Source organism: Pteropus alecto, unplaced genomic scaffold, assembly GCF_000325575.1.
Source record: "Pteropus alecto unplaced genomic scaffold, ASM32557v1 scaffold8, whole genome shotgun sequence".
NCBI classification, from domain to species: domain Eukaryota; kingdom Metazoa; phylum Chordata; class Mammalia; order Chiroptera; family Pteropodidae; genus Pteropus; species Pteropus alecto.
In genome coordinates this window covers 15,064,604-15,071,892 of record NW_006494609.1, presented here as the reverse complement: position 1 = coordinate 15,071,892, position 7,289 = coordinate 15,064,604, and the positions used below count along the sequence as shown (strand labels likewise).

Sequence of the window (7,289 nt, the reverse complement as noted above, 5' to 3'; positions counted from 1 at the left end):
GTCATTACAAACTTGTTTGTCGTTTCTTAACCTTCCTTCTCCTCAGTTTTTAACTGTCTTGAGTTGCCTTCCCCGTTTCCTGCTATAGAATAAACTCCTGGTGCTAGAAGAACCCTCCAGACTTTCTTTCTCTTTAGAGGGAGTCAGATCATTTGTTGCAAACTCCCGTGGAGAAAAAAAGTGACTGGCTCACAAGATTTGTTTGCCAATACCGTGTTTCATCTGCAGCTTTTTGCAGGGGCAGGCTGCAGGGAGGAGGCGGTCATACCGTCTACTCTCACTCACTAATCTGCTGTGGAGAATTCGCAGTTCCCTCCAAGTTCACACAGAACTTGACCCACTTTTCCTAAGCCTTCCCCATTCTCTGAGGCCCAGATTCTGTGGCTCCGCCCCAGGCAGGCATCACTCATCAGCCGTGCACACTCCCCTGGGGCCTAGACTTGCCCTTAGAATCAGCCCAGCGCCCTGCCAGCCCTTCTCATGAAGTGCAGGCTTTTTCTCTTGAGGCCAAAAGGGCAAAGACAGAGTGAGGAGAGGATGGCCAGGGCTTCCTGTTTGGTCCTGAGCCCTGAGCGATAAAGAAGGGGAGGGTTTCTCCATTCCAGAGGAGTCCGGGGTGAACCCCCACACCCAAGTACCTGTGGCCTTTATGGGTCTCATGTTCCCGTCACCGCAGGCCTCCTGCATTTGTGCGCGCAGAGCTGTTCTAAGCTGGAGCAGGAGTCAGGCGTGTGAATCCTCCCCAAGTGTGTCTGGAACAGCACCCACTGGGGGCCCCATGCCAGGCACTGTGCTTGGTCTCCTGTAGGTTAGGTGTGATGCCAGCCACCCGGAGACCGAACACAGGGGTTGAAGCTGAGGCCCAGCAGTGACAAACAGGCCGTGGGCCAGGCCAGGGGACTCCAGAGCCCCTGCTGCCACTGTGGAGATAAGCACAGAGCGCCAGCCCCCGGCTCGCTGAGCAGGGGTTCTGGTTCTCCTTTATCCTGGGACTGCGGCGTGTGACGCCAGTGCCTGTGTTGGGAGTCACGAGGTGGGGGAGTGCTTCTCCCTGCCACCATCATGACCCCGCTATGTACACACGCACCTGGGGCGCACCTGCTCCTCTGCGTTCCCCTTTCAGCGCAGCACCACCTCCTCCTGGAAGCCTTTCTGGATTAGTCCCTCCCGTGTGTTCTCACTGTCCCTCGGCTCAGATGCCTCACATCCCCTTTGTTAGGGCACCAGACTTGCCAGTGGGTCTGTCTGTCGCCAGGCTGTGGGCTTCACGAGGGCACGCCCTGGGCACCCTCGCTGCTCCCTGTCCTTTGTGTTGAGTCTGTCTGTCTCTGCATTTTCTAGATTTGAAGACAGAGGTCTTGTCTACTTACACTGCCCCCTCTAACCAGCACACCACCTGCCACCCAGTAGGTGCCCAGGAAATATGGTGATGTGAATGAGAGTGAATGGCTGCCCGCCAGCGCCCTGCCCTGGGGAGATGGATTTGGAGGCCTGGCTGACTCAGGCGCATTGGTGCAATTTATCCTGTGACATTCACACTGTGGGGTGATGTGGTGCCTGGCTTCTCTGCCTGCCTTTCCTTGCCCTCACAGGCCCCGGCAGGCTGCCACCTGCAGCTGGAGGCTCCCAGCCGTTCTGCCACTCCTGATGTGTGCCCTGGGAGTGAGGAGCTGGTGCAGCTCTGTCAGGCAGCAGGTGTGTCCTGCCAGGGCGTGGCGCCTGCCCCATCCCTGCCTGAGATGGGCGCCTGCAGGCGTGGGATGAGGGCTAGGGTGGAACAGAGGGGAGCACAGTGGGTGCGTAGATGCCGTGTTATTCTCGGCCGCTGCTGAGACGGGAAGGCCATGCCGCTCCCACTGAACTCCGTGGCCATGCCCAGGGCAGCAGGTGCCTGGGGAATCAGCCCAGAGCCCCCCACCTGACGAGGGTCCCATAAACCTGGTGGTGGCTCTTCCAGCCTGTGTGACGAGCGCCTCTGGCTTGCTGTGACCCTTGCATGCTGCACTCTGGCTGGTGGGCGGTGCTGGCTTTTGGGCCTTGCACCCTCCCTCGCTTACCCATCTACAAAAATGTTGACTTTCCAAGAAGCTCAAACAATGGGCGGGCTTTACAATGGCTGATTCACAGTTGTTAGATTCCTCACCATCATAAAATGAATTCCTTACATCAACCCCAAGCACAGATGCTGCTGTTTGAGCAGGGAGGAGGGGACAGGGGACAGGGTAGCCCTGAGGCACCCCAGGCACTGAGGTGTGAGGACAGGCCCAGCCCTCCCTCCCTTCTCTGGTCTAACCCTCTCAGTCCTCCCTTCCCCTCCCCCAGCTCCCCCACGGGAGTGTGGTCCTGGCACACAGTAGGCCCTCAGAGGACTCTGTTGAGTGGAAGTAAGCTCCTTGGTGTGGTGGGAAGAGCCTGGGGCGAAGTCCCGGGAGACCTGGGTGTCTAGAGCTGAATGTGATGCTGTGCGCCACGACTCTCTTTGGGCTGCAGTTTCCCTGCTCTTCTGGTGGGAAAATGCTGATTCTCACCACCCTCTGCTGTCGGCTGGGATCTGTATGCCCGGGTGTGCATCCGTCTGTAGGTCCATCTGTAGGTCCGTCTGGGGCCCTTGTCCCCTTCCCACCCTGCACCAGTGGTTGCTGACACCATTCCTAGCTCCCAACTTTGGCTGCTGGTGACCAGGCCTGAATTCAGCATGTAAGATGGTCCCTAAAACACCTTTTATGGGCAAAAGTTCTTCTCAGAGGACACAAAAGCCGTGCTCTGCCCAAGCTTCCGGGGCAGCCTCTCCCCCGTCCCCCGCCCCGTGCCCCCTTCCTTGGTCCAGACACTTAGAACAGGCTCTTCCTAGCATCAGATAGGAAGACCGCACCCACAGAGCAACCCCAGGCGTCGTACAAGCCCTAAAGGGAGGGTGGCAAGTGCTCGTGGGGACACTTGAAGTGTCCTCCAGTCACGTCCGTGTTGGGTTTCCCCTGGGTTCCTCCAGGACGTGCGAGCACTGGCCTGTTTTCAGAGTTGGCAGCCCTGTGAGATTTACTCCGTAAAGGCATGCTGTGCTCCTCTGTGCCAGCACCGTGTCCCCCTTCCCGAAGGAGCCACACATCTTCGAGATGGTCCTAGTCCCATTACAGGTGAGGATGTGGCTCAGAGAGGGACTGTGACTTGCCTGAGGTCACAGCAAGCAGCTTTGCCCTCACGCGGTGGCATTTGAGGTTCCAGATGCTCCTTCCCACCGGTCTCCTCCTTGGTCAGCTCAGAGGAAATACTTTTTCTTCTTGCAGACAAAGAATGGGCTCGGTTTGTTTCTGTGAGCACAGCCGTAAGGACAGGCTGTTATGAAGTGTTCTGGGGAGGGCATTTTCTGATGATGTGGTAACCGTGGGCAGCCCGAGTTGGTGGCCTTATATCGCTGGGTCCTGAGACGTGTGGCCTAGTTAGGGGAGCCGGTGTTCCTGGGCCTGTGTGGATCCGAGCTGGTTTCAGGCCCTGGGGACCCCAGGATTAATTGAGACGAGGTGGAACAGATGGGTTGAATCTATCAGCGGCTTTATGTGACAGCCTCTTAACATAAAAGCACTTCATTACCCACTCGTTTGCCAGGGCCTCTGCTCCGGTCCAAGCAGGAGCTCGGCGGAAACGGAGCCCCGTGTCCAGATGGAATTCCAGGCACACGGCCCCTAGGCCGGGCTCTAGACAGGCAGCCGAGGGTCGATCATCAGGCTTCCGTCTCCTCTTGGCAGCTAAACTAGAAAACCGCGTTCCTGGTGGGAACATCCTAGAGAGTGGGCTGGGGTGTTTGGTTTGGGGGTCAAGTCCTTGTTGCTCTCAGACAGGGTGACGTGGGAGGCGTGATTGGTTGGAGGGGGCAACATGCTGTAACTATGACGGGTCCCTATAGAAAGTATGAGGCAAATTAACTGTAGAAAGTACCTGGGGTGGGTCATTGGGAGGTTGGCGTTGTGCAGGGGACAGCTCACCAGCCTAGAGCGTCCAACCCTGACCTTGCTCTGGGTTCTGCCCCTAAACCCCGTCACCAGCATCATGCTACAGTTCCCTCAGATTGAAAATTCTAGTAATTCCTGCCCTGACCACCTCACGTGACTGTTGGGAGAAGAGAGACGGGACTCTCCCTGCAGTTGGGTGTGTGTTTGCCAAGGCCAGGCTGTGTGCGGCAGCCCTGGAAAAGTACCCCTGACTTTGTCAGTCTCTCTGTGGGGTCCCCTGTGGGTGTCTCGGCCTGTCGGAATCCCAGAGGCATCCCACCTGCAAGAACCTTGCCGAGGGCTGTGCAGTTTCTGGCGGCTTTGTCACCGTGGGGTTTAGGACACTGGAATAGCCTGGGAACACTGGTCTGCGTGTGAGACCTTTCCTGTCTGAGTCACTTCTGCAGCTTAGCAGTGCAAAATTAACCTTGCTTTGTTCCTTTGCTCATAAAACTATCACATTTGGGTTTTCACAGTTGCAAAGCATCATATTCAAACCAGCTTTGCGAATTCACTTTGAGATGCTTTTACCTTTCGTTGACACCTACAGGCAGTGGAATCTTCAGGCACATACACGGTGGCTGATTTTGCCCTGTTAGGAGGCGGAGGAAGTAACTTAACAGAAGTAACTGCCGTCTGGGTAGTGGCAGAAAGCAGTTTGCTTTCAGGGCTTGGTTCCCTCATTTTATTGTGTGAGAGAGAAGACACCTCTTCCAAAAAAGAAAAAGAAACAAAAAATCTTATTCAGTATAAATTTTCAGGAATCTTTTCTGATCAGTCTAATTTTGTCAGCTGTCACTGTTAGCAGCTTTTTGCTGTCTCTGAGTGAGGAGTTGATTGACAAGGCAAAATGCGAAAGTGCCACAGAAGTGGGCAGGTAAGAGCGAGGAGTCGAGGGGAAAGGGCATCGAGGGTGGCTGTGTGAGGGAGGTGGCCTTTTCGCTGAGCTTTGGAGCGAGCATAACGTCCTAGCTGGTGGTAATTAGGGCCGGGGATGTGCGAGGAGGAGAGTCCCCCGTGGCAAACAGTGTGTATGGTACGGTATAACCAAAGGCTCGACGCGCTGGCCTCACTTAGCAGCTAATAAATTTCTCGGCTCCCTCCTTCACCTTTTGGACTCCTAGGCATTCTCCCCAGCCCAGCTTAGAAGCTGCCTCCTCTGAGAAGCCTTCCCAGACTTGTCTGAGCAGTTTGGCAGTACTCCCTCCGCTGTGCTGCTCTGACCCCTGTCCTTTTGTGCTGGGATTGTTTACCTGCCCGCCTTCCCAGCCAGGCCGAGAGTTCTCAGCTCATGGCACTGTGCTCAACGTGTGTCTTTTGAATATTTGAACCCAACCAAAGGGTATGCTGTGTGAGTGCTGGGTGCACACTCCAAGCTGGCATCACAATGTTTATGATTTTCAGTATCGATTCTGAGAATGCGGATAGGTCCTTTGTGTTTCTTTGGCTGGATGGAAGGCATATTTTGTTGTCTGGATCATCGTGATCTGCTTGGCAGCCGTGAGCATCATCTTCCTCCTGGATGCCTCCGCTGGGTGTTTGTCTTAACTTTTCTGGGATTTCTCTGTCGTTTACTCTGCATTAACAGCTCCTGTTCAGACCCCCACGAAGGGTCATTCCTTGGCCTTTAGTCACATTTTTCCTTCCTGGCAAAATGTCCAGACATACAATTCAGTTTCATGCGTGGGGCGAAAAAAAGATTTCTTTCCACTTCTTCTTGAAATCATTGTTCTTAATCCAACAATCCTCGTGTTTGGAATAAAAACAAGATAACCTTGCCATGCAAACACAAACACACGCACACGCAAAAGTGTCTACACCCTGCTACTTTTCCGGGGCCTGGGATTTCTTGCACCCGTGGAGAAGACGACCTTTCTGTTTGCCCAGGTACAGAGGTCAGCCTGGGCCCTGGCAGAATTTTAAGCCCTTGCAACAAGGTCCCTACATTGCCTGAGGTGGCAGGTGGCACTCTGCCGTCTTCAAGGGGCTGGTGCCCTGGGAGGCCACCCCTTCCCCCAGTCAGCCCCGGCCCCAGCCCTGGTCAGGCTGCCTGGTTCTCTGGCTACAGCTCCTCTCCCCGCAGGCCCAGGCTTTATATTTCCTGATGGGAGATGCTGGAGTGCATTTTGATTTGGGGGAAGTGCTTTTCTTTTTTTAAACAGTAAGCCACATCATTGTCATCTTGAATATGTTGTAAATTGTTTCAGAGGAAAGGATTTTAAAAAATTTTTAGTGGACCCGTCATGTTCACAGCTCAATATCTGATGAATAGGTGCTGATTATACGTTCTTTGTGTGGGAAGCTGTACCACAGAGGTTACAATAATTTAAGATAACTATAACCACATTACAGACTCTTTAGAAAATGTTGGGAAAACTTGGCTTTTGTCCTGATCTTTCCAATAGAGTCCTATCATTTGGTTTATTTCCTTTGAGGGTTTTTTTTTTTTTTTAACATTATTAATGCTGTATGTACACTTAGGTGTCCATTTTTGTTCCTTTAAGCGTTTTTTGTCTTCCTGAGCAGGATGAGTGGGCATGTCTTCCATTACCTGATCCCTCCCCGGTATCATGTGCTGCTCCCTTGTCACGCAGCCCTGTCATACTTTCTATTTTGAGGTTTTGGTTCGAGTGCTTTAGGGTGTCTATTTACTATTCTGCCCTTGACAGTTTTACTGTGAAGTAGGCAGTTTGCTTAGAGTTTGGGCTACACACACAGTTCTCAGGGGTGAGTCGAGGGGGTTGTTTTAAAGACCTGAGCTGAGTCTCCCCCTGTTGCCAGCTCGCATAGTTGTAATCGAGTGTGAGTTTTGCATGTAAGGAGGAGCCTCTGGAGTCTGCTCATCTCCCTCGTCTATTGCCCTTCCTGTCAGTAGCAGAGCTCGATGACCCGTGAAGCCTGGGACCCGGTCCCTGTTCCCTTCCGCGTGCTCTGCTCTTCCTTCTGAGTACGTTCATACTTCTCAGGATGGGCTTCTTCTAGTAGGAAGGTGGGTTTTCCTTCCCCTCACCTTCCTGGTTCTGTTCTTAGAGCTTCTCGCCGCCTCTGAGAGCCAGTGCCTCAGGCCTTGAGACTGGCCACCACACTCCCCAGAGGGCCTGGATCGGGAAGCTGGGGATCAGTGGCAGGCGACTGGCTGGGCTTGTTGACACACATGCAAACACAGATGCAGCCTCTGGGGCCCACCAGCTGGGGTGACAGACGCTTCCTAGGGAGTGTCTTGGCCTGTCCCATCCCTCACCTGCATGTGTTGAGCCTCGTTTTTATCATGGGCTCCCCGAAGGACATTAGAAGATCCCAGAT

General features: G+C 53.9%; 1 protein-coding gene across 1 annotated transcript in view; it reads left to right on the top strand.

Annotated features, from left to right (window-relative positions):
* CCDC88C (coiled-coil domain containing 88C) overlaps nucleotides 1–7,289 on the top strand; it is a 114,806-nt gene that overhangs the window by 37,166 nt on the left and 70,351 nt on the right. The window lies entirely within an intron of this gene.